The sequence below is a fragment of the Lepus europaeus genome, chromosome 7, assembly GCF_033115175.1.
Source record: "Lepus europaeus isolate LE1 chromosome 7, mLepTim1.pri, whole genome shotgun sequence".
Lineage (NCBI taxonomy): Eukaryota > Metazoa > Chordata > Mammalia > Lagomorpha > Leporidae > Lepus > Lepus europaeus.
The window spans coordinates 31,774,261-31,790,544 of NC_084833.1; the positions used below are offsets into that span (position 1 = coordinate 31,774,261).

Consider the following 16,284-nt stretch of genomic DNA (forward strand, 5'->3'; position numbering starts at 1 on the left):
GGAGACAGAGTCAGAAGTCCTCCATCTGTGGGCTCACTCCCCAGATGCTGCAATGGCCAGAGCTGTGCCCATCAAAAGCCAGGAGAGCCAGGAGCCCCCTCCAGGTCTCCCACGTGGGTGCAAGGGTCCAAGTACCCAGTCATCCTCCACTGCTTTCCCAAGCCATAGCAGAGAGATGGATCAGAAGTGAAGCAGCTGGGACTGGCGCCCGTATGGGATGCTGGCACTGCAGTTGGCGGCTTTACCCGCTATGCAACAGGACCCCCCCCCCCATAAAAAAGCGTTTTAATTAGAATATTTATCATACAATTACAAAAAGATATGTATCATTCACACCAGTAAAAAGCTAAATTTCACTATAATACTCATTTCTGTACTATTAAATTACAACAAAGTTACAAAATATTCAAGAATATCTTATTTCTATCTAGTAAATTTATCTTTTATCATACATTTACAATCAAAATGCATGGATATAGGAGCCGGCCCTGTGGCGCAGCAAGCTAACACCCCGGCCTGAAGTGCCAGCATCCCATATGGATGCAGGTTCACGACCTGCCTGCTCACTTCCTATTCAGCTCTCTGCATGGCCTGGGAAAGCAGTAGAAGATGGCCCAAGTCCTTGGGCCCTGCCGCCTGCATGGCAAACCTGGAAGAAGCTCCTGGCTCCTGGCTTTGGATTGGCATAGCTCTGACCATTGCAGCCAATTGGGGAGTGAACCATGAGATGGAAGACCTCTCTCTCTCTCTCACTCTCTCTCTCTCTGCCTCTCCTCTCTCTGTGTAATTCTGACTTTCAAACAAATAAATAATTTTTTTTAAATGCACGGATAGCCTAATATATGTTTGTTCTTTTTAGGATTTCTTTTTAAAGATTTATTTATTGATTTGAACGTTAGAGTTACACAGAGAGAGGAGAGGCAGAGAGAGGCAGAGAGAGAGAGAGAGAGAGAGAGAGGTCTTCCATACGCTGGTTCACTTCCCAGATGGCCGCAACAGCTACGCCGATATGAAGCCAAAAGCCAGGAACTTCTTTCGGGTCTCCCACGTGGGTGCAGGGGCCCAAGGACTTGGGTCATCTTCTGCTTTCCCAGTCCATAGCAGAGAGCTGGATCAGAAGTAGAGCAACCAAGTCTCAAACCGGCACCCATATGGGATGCTGGCACTTCAGGCCAGGGTGTTAACCCACTGAGCCACAGCGCCAGCCCCTCTTTTTAGGATATTTAACTATTGTTTTAAATAGCAACATAATATGCTACCTAGTATGCACATCATAATTTGGTGCACTGTCTTTTTTCCTAGTTTTCTCATTATTCATTAAGATTCTAATGAGCATTTTCATATAGTCTTTGTACATTCTTAATTTTCTTAGTATGGAATTCCAGAAAGGACACTTGATAAATACTGCTAAAATTTATATTGCAAAGTACAGTAAGAAATGTAGTTTTCATTAATTACACCCAGAGAGACAAACAGTTTCAGATAAAAGATTCAAACATAAACAGCATTAAAAATGAGGATAGTGGGGCCAGCGTTGTGATGCAGGGGGTTAAAGCCAAAGCCTGCAGTGCCGGCACCCCATATGAGCACCAGTTCCAATCCCGACTTCTCTACTTCCCATCCAGCTCTCTGCTATTGCCTGGGAAAGCAGTAGAAGATGGCCCAAGTCCTTGGGCCCCTGCACCCCCATGGGTAACCCAGAAGAAGCTCCTGGCTTCTGGCTTCAGACCAGCTCAGCACCGGCCATTGCAGTCATTTGGGGAGTGAACCAGGAGAATGGAAGACCTCTCTCTCTCTATCTCTATCTCTCTGTAACTCTTTCAAATAAATAAAATAAATCTTTAAAAAAAGAAAAATGAGAGTAGCAGAAAAGGAATACATAGGCACAAATTTGGAAACAAGATAATTAACTCAGTTTGAAGTACCTGTGGGAAAAAAGAGATCCAAAGGCATTCAAAATACAGGCTGAAAATCACAACTGAGTAGGGGTTTCTATGGATTATATCATGTGAAAATTATATAAATGATATAAAAAAGAAAACTGCTGGAGGCTTAATGAGGACAATTTCACTACAGTGGCATAGACAGAACTATACTGACAAGGGCTAAGCAGTGAACAGATATCCAAGGAGAGGCCAGGGTTCACAGTAAAGAGGTTGGGGAACTGGAATTGTAGCATAGTAGGTAAAGTCACCGCCTCTAGTAAGAGCACCGGTTCAAGACCTATCTGCTACACTTTCGATCCAGCTCCCTGCTCATGCACCTGGGAAAGCAGTGGAGGATGGTCCAAGTGCTTGAGCCCCACACCCACATGAAAGACCCAAAGAAAGCTCCTGGCTCCATTTGGGGAGTGAACCAGTGATTGGAAGACCTCTCTCTCTCTCTCTCTCTCTCTCTCTCTCTAACTCAGCCTTTCAAATAAATAAATAAGTCTTTAAAAAAAATTTTTTTTTTTTTAAAAAGCAAGGCACAAGCAGCTAGTTACACCCACAGTCTTGCATACCTTGGCCAGCAAGCACTACAACCACGCCTGCTGGGTTCCCTCCAGGTGTGGCTTCCCTCACATGGAATTCTCCAGCCCTGCCCCTTTCCTTCCGCCTGTTCATCCCTTTCTCAACTGCTCCAGTTGGAGGACCCACTTCTCCACCAACCCCCCACCCCCAGAATGTATACAGGGTGCACAATTATGGTTGCATCATTATATCCTCAGGCTTTATACCATAGCCAACTCTGCGGATGTCCATTCCCTCCAAAACCACACACCTAATTCCTGGGGTAGAGAAACTGAAGTCAGGAACAGATCCAGAGTCAAACCTAGGCATCAGGATACAGGATGTGGGTACCCCAAGCAACATTTTAACAACTAAGCCACACACCCACTTTCCAGAATTTAAGTACACATGTATTGAATATCAAAATGTCACCAGACTGTCAAATTTTCACTTTTACATATTATATAAAACAGGGGCAATACAATAAGTACAGTACTTGCCCTTTGAACACCTATGCTTTTAAGGATCAAAGTTAATTATTAAATTAAATGTTAAATGTAATTAAATTAAAAAATACCTATTTTTAGGTTGCATAAATGAAGTACAAAAATATCTACGTATAGCAGTCTCAAATAAGTTAAACTAGCAATTTCAACATTCTAAATAGCACCTCAAGTGTTTTAGGTTTTTAAAGATTTATTTATTTCTATTGCAAGGCAGAGATAGAGAGAGGAGAGAATCTTCCATCTGCTGATTTATCTCCAAGTGGCTGCAATGGCCAGGGTTGGTCGGCTGAAGCCAGGAACAACTTCTGGGTCTCCCATATGGGTGCAGGGGCCCAAGTACTTGGGCCATCTTCCACTGCTTTTCTGGCCATAGCAGAGAGCTAGATCAGAAGTGGAGCCGCTGGGACTCAAACTGGTGCCCACATGGGATGCCGGCATAGCAGGAGAGGGTTTAATCTTCTAGGCCACAGCACAGACTCCCAAGTGTTTTCATCTTCTCTTCTTTACACATGCTCGTCTAGAGACCTCTGTATTGTAAATTTAGGGGAAAGGAAATATACCTAGAAAAGGCAAACCTAACAGAATTTTCTCAGGCAATGTGAGAACTGTACATGTCCAGAAGGAATAACCACAGGAGACCAAGAGAACTAGATTAACAATCATATATGCCAATAATTAATTTCTCTTGATTTAAATACACAGTATGTCTCCATAAGATAAACAGAATAAACTATTAAGTTTTGATGGAAAAGCTTATCAAAAAACTAAAATTGAGGGGCTGGCGTTGTGGCACAGAGGGTAAAGCCACCCTCTGTAGTTCCAGCACTCATAAGGTGCCAGTTCGAGTCCTGATTACTAAACTTCTGATCCAGCTCTCTGCTATGGCCTGGGAAAGCAGCAGAAGATGGCTCAAGTCCTTGGGCCCCTGCACCCGCATGGGAGACCTGGAAGAAGCTCCTGGCTCCGGATCGGCACAGCTCCAGCCGTTGCAGCCAACTGGGGGATGAACCAGCGGATTGAAGACCTCTTGCTCTCTCTGCCTCTCCTTCTCTCTCTGTGTAACTCAAAAAAAAAAAAAAAAAAAAATTGATAAAATTGTTGCTGATAGTTTCTAAACTTTTTTTCATTTGTTTATTTTTATTTGAAAGGCAGAGAAACTGAGAGACCTCCCACCCAGAGGCTCCCTATTTTAATAATGCCCACAACTCCCTGACCTGGGCTAGGTCAATGCCAGGAGCCCAAAACTCAATTCAGATTTCCCAGGTGAGTGGCAAGGACACAAATGCTTGGGCCACCACCGCTGCCTCCCAGGGTATGCATTAGCAAGCAGGAAGCTAGAATGAGACCAGAGCCAGGTCCCAGACCCAGGCACTCTGATGAGATGTGGACATCCCAAGCCACATCTTAACCTCTACTCCAAATGCCTACTTCTGTTGACATTTTTTAAATGTCTTTTTTTTTTTTTTTTTTGCTTTTAGCCCTATGAGGACAATGAATATCAATACAACTTTATGATGAATTCTTTCTGATATTAAGGTTTCTTCTGTAAACAATACAGATTCAACAAAATGAGAGAATTCTAGAAGTCTGACTTGCTAGATTTAATTTAGTTATTTTTCTTAAGCAGTGTTTTCCAACTCAAGTACATATACACAAATACAAAATAAAATCTGCAGTACTTGGATAACTTCATTCACAATTTGCTCAAATCTGGGGCCATGTAATATTCTCTTGATTCACTTCATGGTATCCTGCTCTTAGTTGACATTCAAATCTATATTGGATATAACAGTTTACATATAAATATTATATTTGATAGATAGTAATTTCATTTTTTTGTGGTGCAAGTCTGTGATCTACTTATAAAGGATATTTAAAACAGAGATTATAAATTAGGTATTTTTTTTAAAAAATTGTTTATGTGAAAGGAAGAGTTACAGAGAGGCAGAGGCAGAGAGAGAGAGAGAAAAGTCTTCCATCCACTGGTTCACTCCCCAGATGGCCACAATAGCCGGTGCTGATTCAAAACCAGGAACCAGGAGCTTCTTCTAGGTTTGTCATGCAGGCGGCAGGGGCCCAAGGACTTGGGCCATCTTCTACTGCTTTCCCAGGCCATAGCAGAGAGCTGGATCGGAAGTGGAGCAGCCAGAAATGGAACCAGTGCCCATATGGGATTCCAGCACTGTAGGCAGGAACTTTACCCGCTACACCGGCCCAAATTCAGTATTTTTGAATCCAGAGGGGGTTTTTTTTGTTTGTTTTTGTTTTTTTAAGACTTACTCACTTGGTTAATCCTCCGCCTGCGGCGCCAGCATCCCATTTGGGTGCCGGGTTCTAGGCCCAGTTGCTCCTCTTCCAGTCCAGCTCTCTGCTGTGGCGCAGGAGGGCAGTGGAGGATGGCCCAAGTGCTTGGGCCCCTGCATCTGCATGGGAGGCCGGGAGGAAGCACCTGGCTCCTGGCTTCGGATCGGCACAGCGCCGGCCGTAGCAGCCATTTGGGAAGTAAACCAACAGAGGGAGGACCTTTCTCTCTGTCTCTCTCTCTCTCACTGTCTATAACTCTACCTGTTAAATAAAAAATAAAATAAAAGACTTAAGTTATTAACTTGGAAGGCAGAGAGAACTCTTCCATCTGCTGGTTCACTCGCCAAATGTGCACAATAGCCATGGCTGGTCCAGGCCAAAGCCAAAAATCAGGAACTCCGTCTGTGTGTCTCCCAACAGAGGTGGCAGGAGCCCAAGTACTTGAGAGATCATCTGCTGCCTCTCAGGCACTTTAGCAGGAAGCTGATTAGAAGATCCAGGACTCAACCAAGCACTCCAATACAGGTGTCCCAAGCAGCGGCTTAAACCCACTGCCCTGCAATGCCAGCCCCTGAATTCAGGATTATTCTTATTTAATGTAAAATTAAAATACACAACTACAACTAATACACTGTAGATGTACTTACACTGTCTCCATTGATACTGTCTAATTTTAAGTTGGCCAAAAACACATGTTTGCTTTCTTTTGTCTTGCAAATGTTGTGAAGCATAGCATCACAGTAGGTTACATATCAGCACAACCTGTCATTCTTTGTCACCCTACCCTATTTAATCTCAATAAGTAATAAATTGGCTGGCACCGCGGCTCACTAGGCTAATCCTCTGCCTTGTGGTGCCGGCACACTGGGTTCTAGTCCCGGTCGGGGCGCCAGATTCTGTCCCGGTTGCCCCTCTTCCAGGCCAGCTCTCTGCTGTGGCCAGGGAGTGCAGTGGAGGATGGCCCAAGTCCTTGGGCCCTGCACCCCATGGGAGACCAGGAGAAGCACCTGGCTCCTGGCTTTGGATCAGCGCGGTGCGCCGGCCGAAGCGCGCCAGCCGCGGCAGCCATTGGAGGGTGAACCAACGGCAAAGGAAGACCTTTCTCTCTATCTCTCTCTCTCACTGTCCACTCTGCCTGTCAAAAAAAAAAAAAAGTAATAAATTACATTATTTAATGCCCTCAAAGTATTAACTTAATTTACTTAGGAAGAAATGGCTCTAGAAACTCAGGTTCAATTTTCAGTATGTTATCACTCTATCTGTTATTAGTTATTTAAAACTGTGGCATTATATATCATTAGTTGTATAGCTTTTCCAAACCAACAAGACTTTCTTTGTATTAAAACAGATAACATATAGCCAAAACACAAAAATGAAATTTCTAGGCTTTTATATATCTTGCTTTATAGGATAGAAAATGTTTATTAGCACATGATTTCCTACAAATGTTTTTTGTTTTTGTTTTTGTTTTTGTTTTTGTTTTTGACAGGCAGAGTGGATAGTGAGAGAGAGAGAGATAGAGAGAAAGGTCTTCCTTTTTGCCGTTGGTTCACCCTCCAATGGCCGCTGCGGCCAGCGCATCGCACTGATCTGAAGCCAGGAGCCAGGTGCTTCTCCTGGTCTCCCATGTGGGTGCAGGGCCCAAGGACCTGGGCCATCCTCCACTGCCTTCCCGGGCCATAGCAGAGAGCTGACCTGGAAGAGGGGCAACCGGGATAGAATCCAGTGCCCCCCGACCGGGACTAGAACCCGGTGTGCTGGCGCCGCAAGGCGGAGGATTAGCCTGTTAAGCCATGGCACCGGCCTTCCTACAAATGTTTTAAAACTTAAATTAACATAAATGTGTTAGTAAAATTTTTTTTCCTTTCTAAAGTAGAATAACTAGCTTGTCAAATACATCCAAATCTTATATTTCCTATCAAATTCTAAGACAACTTTCTTGGTAGTACTTAGGTATTTCAATATAATTTACGAGGCCAGCGCTGTGGCGTAGCAGGTGGAACCACTGCCTGCAGAGCAGGCATCCCATATGGGCGCCGGTCCACGTCCCAGATGCTCCACTTCTGATCCAGCTCTCTACTATGGCCTTGAAGGGCAGTGGAGGATGGCCCAAATCCTTGGGCTCCTGCACCCCATGGGAGACCTGGAGGAGGCTCCTGGCTCCTGGCTCCAGATCGGCTCAGCTCTGGCCATTGTGGCCAATTGGGGAGTGAACCAGCAGATGGAAGACACCTCTCTCTCTCTCTCTCTCTCTCTCTCTCTCTGCCTCTCATCTCTCTGTGTAACTCTGACTTTCAAATAAATAAATAAATCTTAACATATATATAAAATTATAATAAATAGCTATAAAAATTTAAAAGAGTTATATTCTATTCATCTAATTATTGCAAAGTCTATCGAGTCTAAACAACTTTTTTCTAATTAGAAAAGGTGCTACAGTACAAACAATTACGGGGGAAAAATTACATCCGACCAGCTATGGTTACCCTTTATTTTCAATGTTATACTGAAGAATCACTCTTTCACAATTTAGACCTTATTCTGAAGAAAAAAAAAATAGAACTCAGAAAAGCAAAATACTACATTTCCCTTTATCACTCTTCCTTAAAGTAAATCTCTACTTAAGGGAAATATTTCTAGTTGAAAAAGACCGGGTGAGCAGCAAAGAAAAGTGCAAAGCGAAGGAGCATCTGAAAATACAATCTTTAAAGAGATCTTTATCTCAGACTAAAGTGTAAGGGACTATAAATGGCAGGTATCAGACAAGTCTGGGCTTTAACTCAGTTTTGTTTTTAAGAGTCTCTGAAAACAAACAAACAAAAAAATCCGTTAAATCAAACTCATTTGAACAGCGGTATTGTCTTACAGTTTTCACATATTGACTTCAAATTAATGTTTGTTAATTAGAGAACTTTATCTTCCTTAAATTCTACATTAAGAAAGCCTTTCTAATTTCATTGAAGAAATGAAGAAATAAGACACAAAGAAGAAGGGAGGCAGGGGAAGAAAAAGGATCTAAAACACTGAAGTCAAGGGTGACAAACATGCTACTAGCTCACAAAGCTGCTCACTTACCAGACATCACCGGCCTATTCATCTTTCCCTCAAGCTATCACATTTTATCATTTTCTATACTCAAGTAAACTCTCATCTCTGGCAACCTGGGCATTTAAATCAAACAGATTTTGACCTCCCACATGCAATTTAACCCAAGCTCTCCCTCATCATACTACCCCAGCCCCCCCACCTAATCTGCCTTACTATCTATCATTCAGTTTCCCACAGGAGGGAAAATGTCTCTCAGAAAATCAGAAAAATCATTTAGTTCAAGGTAACAAAACATTTAAGGTCAAAAATATTGTTCTTTGCTTGTTTCATTTCAAAGATCCTCTGTTGGAGGAAGATAGCTTTCTTAAGACTTGGCATTAAGTATTACCTATGAAGGGCACGGTAAATCTGCTTAATGACTTAACTGTACCCAAACCACAAATGCTGCCCTAAAAATAAAATATTGTCAATACTCGACCAGTTCTTTTAATGTCCACACAAGTAGTAAGAAGGAGGATCTAGGTCCCTAGCGTAACAGTGGTGTTTTAGAGTCAAGACAATAAGGTTGCCTTTGTTTAGTAACCCAAGTATCTACTGAAAAAAGCTCAAGGTCTAATTTGACAAACTTATGGAAAATGTATGACATGTATCTTCTAAGTATCTATTCTACCCTGGTCCTACAGTTACCAAGATAAGGCGACTAAGAAGAGCTACAACAAAGCAAGAGGAGCACACTAATGCTGTTTTCCCTTAAACCACTCTTAATTATACCAAGCCAACCACAAGTGACCTATACTTTCTTGGGTTGCCTTTCCAAAGAACCTACACTGATTCAAGATGTCTACTCCATATATATGTATATACTTATTATCCTTACTTTAAGTTATATTGAGTGCTTGAAGACAGGCAGAATATATTTTTTAATCAGCTGGAACCAGAACTGGTAAGGACATTCAAAACAATTCCCTCAGACCTACTGTATGATATACAAAGGGGTGCCCATGACAAAGTTTTCAGTAAGTTAAAAATTGTTCTCTCTATTCCCTGAGAGAGATTATACTGTATCCCAGTTAAGGTGTGGGGAAAGGGATGTACCTTTAAAAAATAAACACACACACTGGTAGATTCCTCCATTGCAAAAAAAAAAATCTAGTAGTAGTTTGTCTTCAGAAGTAACTTCCAAGGTAAGCACATCACATCGGAAGTCTAAACTTTGGACCTTAAGAAATTAGGACAGTTGCTACCCAGAAATTTTACAACCTGAGTATTTATTTTGGCAGCAACAATATAATCATCTATCTTGTTATTCTGAGTCCTCTAATAGAAGGGGTAGGGATAACAACTTCTGGAAGGATGTTACATCTAAATAATGCCATGACAGCTGTTGATCTCCAAACTCAAATGCAAAGTTGCAATGAAAACTTCATTTTGATGCCTTTGAATGAACCACCAACAATGCATTCTAGTTTACCTTCATTCTGCAAGGTGAACTGCCATAATTAGAGCAGTATTTAAAAACCTAACCCCTCTCACCTGACAAAACTGTGTAAGTTACCAGAATAAATCATTCTAACATTCCAGTGGAAAATAACATGCAAATAAGTATTCCATTAAATGGATGTGAATCAGGTTTGGGAAACAATATTTTAGCGCTCTGAAGTTACATTTTCCCCTTCCTCTTCCTCTTTTCCATAACCCTAGAGAGTTCACGTGTCAAATTTTAAAAACAAAAGTTCAATCGAAAAACTGTTGCTTTTTAAAGTTTTTTAAAATAAATTTTTTGCAAGAAGCAAAAAAGGCTTCAATATTTTGCCTTCTACAAATACCTGTGTCCATGCCGCACTTGCCTACCTCCAACATCTGCTCCTTATTCTATGGTTCCCCATCACAGACCGTCCAGAAGATTATCGACAGCTTCTTTTCAGGCATGTTTACAAGAATTCTCTCATAGAAACCACCCACTTTAATGTGACTCTAAAACCCCATGCCCAGAAGCCAATGCCTGGTTTATAAACAAGATAATGACTGGTTCAAAGGAAAAAGTATTATGACAATAAACCAAGACTGGCTCACCATGTTAATAATCTGCTTGCCTAATATGTATGTTTAGCTCCTTTAGTCAGCAACGTCCAAATATAAATTTGAAACATTTAATGGCAAGTTCTGCTCTAGATTTCAAGCTCATCCTATGTTTTTAAAACAGTTTAAAAAAAAAAAAAAGGTTCTCCACAAATAATTTTTTCTTAGAAATATTCCCTAGAATAAGGCAAGCAAAGGAAAACATTTTCCATGCAATGAAATGTCCAAAAATCGCTAATTTTAATACATCACCATCTTAACACAAAAAGTTTTAAAAAAAATAAGCTTTAAACAGGCTAAGCATTATATTTCATATGTAAGAGTTTTCTACACTTTAGGAATATAGTCATAACTACTCCATGAAATGCCTTGTTGATTCGAAAGAATTTTATTTGGTTGGTTAAATTCAGTTAGTTTTAAGTGGCAAGAAGGCATAAGATAATCAATAAAACTATTAAAGCATTTTTTAAGGAGTCCGCCGTATTGTTTGTTAAAATACTGAGCTTAATACTGACCTATCTAAACCTTATCATTGCTCATTGCTCATTGTATAAAATTAGCACTGCACTTGCAAACATAAGCAGAATCTAGACTTATCAAACATATGGTGGGTGAGACTTGCCCAGCTTCTGAAATACTAAATGAGAATACAGGATCAAAATATTTCAGTTGGGAAACAAAACCCACCGATCCTGTCGATAACTTCATCGCTAAAAGAAACCTCTTCTAAAAATATTAAGGTGTCACGACTAAGACTTCAAAATTGACTGAAACGGTCTGAATATAACTCCTCCTCCTCCAGGAGGTGCAACTGAACAAGCAAATACCTAAAAGAGTAAAAAGGAAAGAAAAACCAGCCACCCTTCCAGCTACCAGAAGCTGCGTATTAGCACAAGCACAGGCCGGTTTCCCAACTAAGTTTCCCGGCCCTGGACCACAGGACCATCAAAACACAGCTGACAAGAGAACCAAGCGGGAGATTTCCCTGTCAACTGGACGATCAGCTGAAAACCTCTGCTACTGCTAACACCAGCTCCTTATCAACAGAAGCAGCGAACCGACAGGTGGAAAAATAAATTCCCTAACCCAGCAGCAAAGAGGTCGGGGAAACACGGTCCAAGGACCGAACGTGTTGTGACTGCGCCGTAACAGGTCCAAGGCAATTCACGCACACGCCCTGTAGCGCGATGCCTCCCGCGGAGACAAGGCCGGGAAACAACACATACCATTTTAAAACAGCCGTCTCCCCCCGGACAGGAAAACAGACATTCTCCTGCGAAGTCTTCGCGCGACTTCCCCCGCCAGCGCGGCCAAGGCAAGCGGGCGGCCGCCACCGTAACGAGAGAAGCCGGCAACAGCCTCGCCGCGCGGCCGCCACGCCTTCCTCCCGCCGCCGCTGGGGACGCGGAGCCACGGATCACATTTCCCCTCCCCGACAGTCCCACGCACGCACGTCCCCAGGGTTGACACCCTCCGAACCGGCCGCTTCGCGACGCTGGGGACGCGGCCACAGAGCCCGGGACGCCGCCATCGGCTGCGGCGCCCAAGTTGCGTGCGTGCGTGCGCCTGTTTGTGTTTGTTTCCCGGCCCAAATGAAAGGAGAGGTCTCCGTAGTGACGGCCTCTAGGACTGCGCGGGGGGAAGAGAGGCCCCCCGTGGGACTAAACAAAACTTCGGTTGCTGGGAAGAACCGTTGCGCAACCTTGGCAAGGAGAGGCCAGGGCCGCCCGGCCAGGGCCAAGCGCGGCTTCCCGGAGGCTGCGCCACCGCGCGCGGGAACCACGCGCGGGGGGCCCCCCGCGTCCGGCGGCCCCGGGGAGATGGCGTGGCTGGCGTGGCGCCGGCCTCCAGGGAGCCGCCCGGCCCCGGCCCCCCAGAGCTGGGGTGGAAACGGGGAGCGCGCGCGAGCGCTGGGCTTGGGGCTGGGACGCAGGACGCGCGACGAGCGCGGGCCGCTGCGAGGGGTTCCGGCCTGGCTGGGGTCGGGCTGAGGGGCACCGCTGGCTTCCCCGGCCCACGGAACCGGTCCCCGCACCCCGGGCTGGGGGCGCCCCGCTCCCGAGCCCCTTACCTTCCTAGAGGCCCGCGCTCTCCCCTCTTCGGGCGGCCGCAGCCCTGAGCATGTCCGGGGTGGGGTGCGGGGCCGTGCCGGGGACAGGGAGCCAAGCGCTTCAGCAGGCGGCACCACCCAGCCCGGGCTCAGCCCCTCTCCGCGGCCGCTGCCATCTTGTCCTGGCGGCTGAGAGGAAACGGCGAGACACCCTCCCCCGACCGCTGCTGCTGCTGCTGCTGCTGCTGCTACTCTGCCTGCTCAGCGCCGGGCCCGTCTCCCTCATCTTCCTTCACGGGGATTCGGGGTGGGGACGTCTTGGCTGTGGCGAGGGGCGGTGAGAGGCCCCGCCGGCCGGCCTCCGAACCTGGGGCCTACGGGCGGCGCAGGATGCGGGGCCCGCGGCGGTTGGGGCCCATTCCTGACGCTCTAGCGGGGAGAGCAGGGGAAGGAAAACAGCCCGAGAGGCGGCGACGGCGGGGCCCGCGACTCGGTCTCCTCAGGTCGCCGCGCCGCCGGCAGTCGTCACCGAGGCAGCTGTCGCCGGCCGCCCCGATCTCGGGCCCCTCCTCCGCGCCCGCCGGCCTCGGCCGCCGCCTCCGCAGCGCCACCGCCCGCCCGGCCGCGCTGAGCGCCGAGCCCGGGCGGCCCCGCTCGGCTCCGGCCGCGGCGCCTCCGCGAAGCCCCTCCCCGGGGTCCGCCCGCAGCCGCGCCCCTGCTCGGAGCCCGCCTGGCGGCCGGGACGGGTCCCACCCCGAGCTCCCTCCCGCACGAGCAGCATCCGTCAGCCCCGCTTTGCGGGTCTGAACCTCAACCTGGGCCCACTCCTCCAAAAATATACGTTTTAAAAAAAGAGCCCAGCACCCAAAGAAAGGCTGAAAATGCGGAAGCAGGATTTTGCAGGCCTTTGAGATCCCGTGATCCGTAATTCCCTCTTCCTCCCCCTTTAGGATTCGTATCTTGGCAGCTGGGTTTTTTTTTGTTTTGTTTTGTTTTTTAGTCCAAAAATAAGGAAAGGAGAAATGCTTAGTCAAATGAGTAATTTCCATGTAAAATGGGTTCTTCTCGCTCCCCCATCCCCCCATCGTAAAGCTAGGTTCGAGAAAGGAGCCCAGGCCGGCTTGGAAATTTTCCAAGCATCTCTCCAGTCCTAAACCCTGTCACTGGGAAGTTCGCCCACCTCTGCGTTGACAATTCTCCATCCAGTTAGTCAGTTCCACCCCCCAAAGCCTAGTTTTCACTCTCCTGGAGACTAGGAAATCAACAGAATGGCCTAGTTCAACCCACGCAATCGTAGAACCACAGAATCTTAAAGGTGAAAGAACCCCAGCCACCCTTCATCCAAACTCACGCTAAGAACTTTAGGTGACCTGACCAAAGTCACACAGCAAAGCCCGGGTCTCCAATCCCTCTCTTCTTATCTCTAGGAAACAACCTACCTGTCATTCAGAGTTAATTTTCTTTAATACCGGGTTCTTCTGGCTCTTTTTGTTCCGGATTCAGACAGAATCTTTTGGGAACCCGAACACCGTTCTCTCGGAAATGGAAGTGGCCTTTCCTTGCTTCCTAATCTTTGCTAGGAGGATTGATCTTCCCACATCTGTCTCTATCCCCAGACCTTTTCTATTGCAGTAACAGGGGCAGGGCAAAGGGAGTGGCAACTTGGTGCGCAGATAATACTATACATTTTATCTCTGCTGCTTTTCAAACTGAAAGAAGAGCTTTTTGAGAGTGCCTTTGAAAGAAAAGGCAGTATGCCCTGAGGCCCCTGAAAATAGGGGGCCTATGAGAATGGCTTTCCAGGGAGGAGCATAATCAGAAAAAAAGGCTTGCAAAATACAAAATAGAAAAGCAAAACAAGGACTTTTCTTTCAGGTAAAGGGCAGTATGTAAACCGTGCCCTTATTGTTTTTTTTTTTGTTTGTTTTGTTTTGTTTTGTTTTGTTTTGTTTCATTTCTTAATAAGCAGCAGCCAAAGGAAACAGAAAAGGTTAAAATACTTAAAGGAGAACATTGAAATAGAAAATAGCCCACAAGAACTTGAAGTCTTCAAAATTTCTGCAAACATTTCTCTGGACCATCCATCTCTAATTGAAGGCTTCACTTCTCCATATTTGTGGCATTGCTATGTCTACAAAGAAGCTGAAAAGTGGAAAGAAAGAATTTTTTTCTTATAAGTACATTGGCACTCACTACACTATAAATTCCTGGATAGGATTTTGTTCCCTTCTTTAACCATTACATTGCCAAGTGCCTAGCACAGTGGCTGATATAGTAAGATCTTAGTAAGTGTCGCTAAGCAAGGAAATGAACACTGTGAGTTCTAGCCTTCCTCCGCTTTCTACTTGTTACCAGGTAACCTGATGTCTTTACCACTCTCGAATCTCTTCTCCCTTAAATTGGTTCTCAACAGCATTCACTCTGAACCTGAGCAACCAGAGATGTTCTTCCATCTGCTGTTTCTTCAAAGCCCCTGTTTTTTTTTTTTTTTTAAGATTTATTTATTTATTTGAAAGGTAGAGTTAGAAATAGAGAGAGAGATCTACTATCCACTGGTTCACTCTCCAGTTGGCCACAACAGCCAGAGCTGAGCCAATCCGAAGCCAGGAGCCAGGAGCTTCTTCTGGGTCTCCCATACAGGTGCAGGGGCCCCAAAGACTTGGGCCATCCTCCATGGCTTTCCCAGGCCATAGCAGAAGCTCTATCAGAAGTGGAGCAGCCAGGACTCAAACCGGTGCCCATATGGGATGTCAGCACTGCAGACAGATTTACCCACTACACCATAGCACCAAACCCCAAAGCCCCCGATTTTTATGAAGTTTTTTTTTTCTCAGAGTGCTAAGTTCCTTTTTAAAATACAAGCTACTGAATTGAATATGGAAAAAACAATTATACATAAAAATGAAACCACAAAATTTAATAATGTTTTTATTCAAAAATATTACTTAATACTATGTACCAGGCTTCATGCTATGTTCTGAGATACACTGGTGAAAAGGGAGACACTCTGTTCATCTGTGCTCTTTCCGGAACGTCAGCTATTATACAATTAACTACAGAGTAGAAATAAACAGAACAGTTAGACCTAACCAAATGGAGGGGTGGGTAAGAAAGGCACAAAGAGGTAGGTTCCCTTCCTATCCTCCAGGACCCAACTAAGCCCTGCAGAAGAATCTCCTAACTTATCTAAATCAAATGCCCATATGATTAGTTTCCCTGTGCAGTATTTATCTAAGTTGGAATTTTACACTTACTTTCTAGTTATTGTTTAATGTCTACCTCTTCCTCCACGGAAGGAGGGAGCACATCTTTCTTCGTACTCCCCAGCAGCAAGGCAGCAGCGCCTACATCATCAGCAGGACCCAGTGCAAAAAGGAGAGACCATTGGTCAAAACTGATGAAGGATTTCAAGATGGCGACTGCAGAGTATTCACCCAAGTGCAGAAGCCTATTAAGCACAGGACCCTGAGCAAACTACACAGGGCTGAATGAGTGAATTTATGAATGAAAACCGAGAGCCAAAGGATGTGTAGAAATGAACCCAAAATGGAAGATGGGAAAGAACAGTGGAGGCTACAGAAAAGACATGTGCAAGAGCCAGATGCAAAAAAAAGACCATAAAGACAGAAATTTTGTTAGAACAAATCGAAGCAGGTGGGGGTGGAGGGCACGGCTTGGACCAGATTGGGATGTAGCAAAGGAAGCTTTTGAAGAATTTTAGAAAATGACACAACATGATCAAAACAGCAGCTGTCTTTGAGTGAAAGAATTATGGGTGGAACTATTTATTTTTCTTCTTTCCAAT

At 45.1% G+C, this 16,284-nt stretch overlaps 1 protein-coding gene across 5 annotated transcripts in view; it reads right to left on the reverse strand.

The window, feature by feature from the left end:
• Positions 1 to 13,005, reverse strand: part of HIPK3 (homeodomain interacting protein kinase 3) — an 86,684-nt gene extending 73,679 nt beyond the window's left edge. For 3 of the 5 annotated variants that reach the window (XM_062196331.1, XM_062196330.1, XM_062196328.1), the window contains exon 1: positions 12,501 to 13,005. The gene's annotated coding sequence lies outside the window, so the exon portion shown is untranslated. Of the gene's footprint in view, positions 1 to 11,655; positions 11,721 to 12,500 lie in introns of those variants that run through there. The other 2 variants (XM_062196332.1, XM_062196329.1) reach the window with 2 other exon arrangements.
• Between the last annotated feature and the right edge of the window lie 3,279 nt (positions 13,006 to 16,284).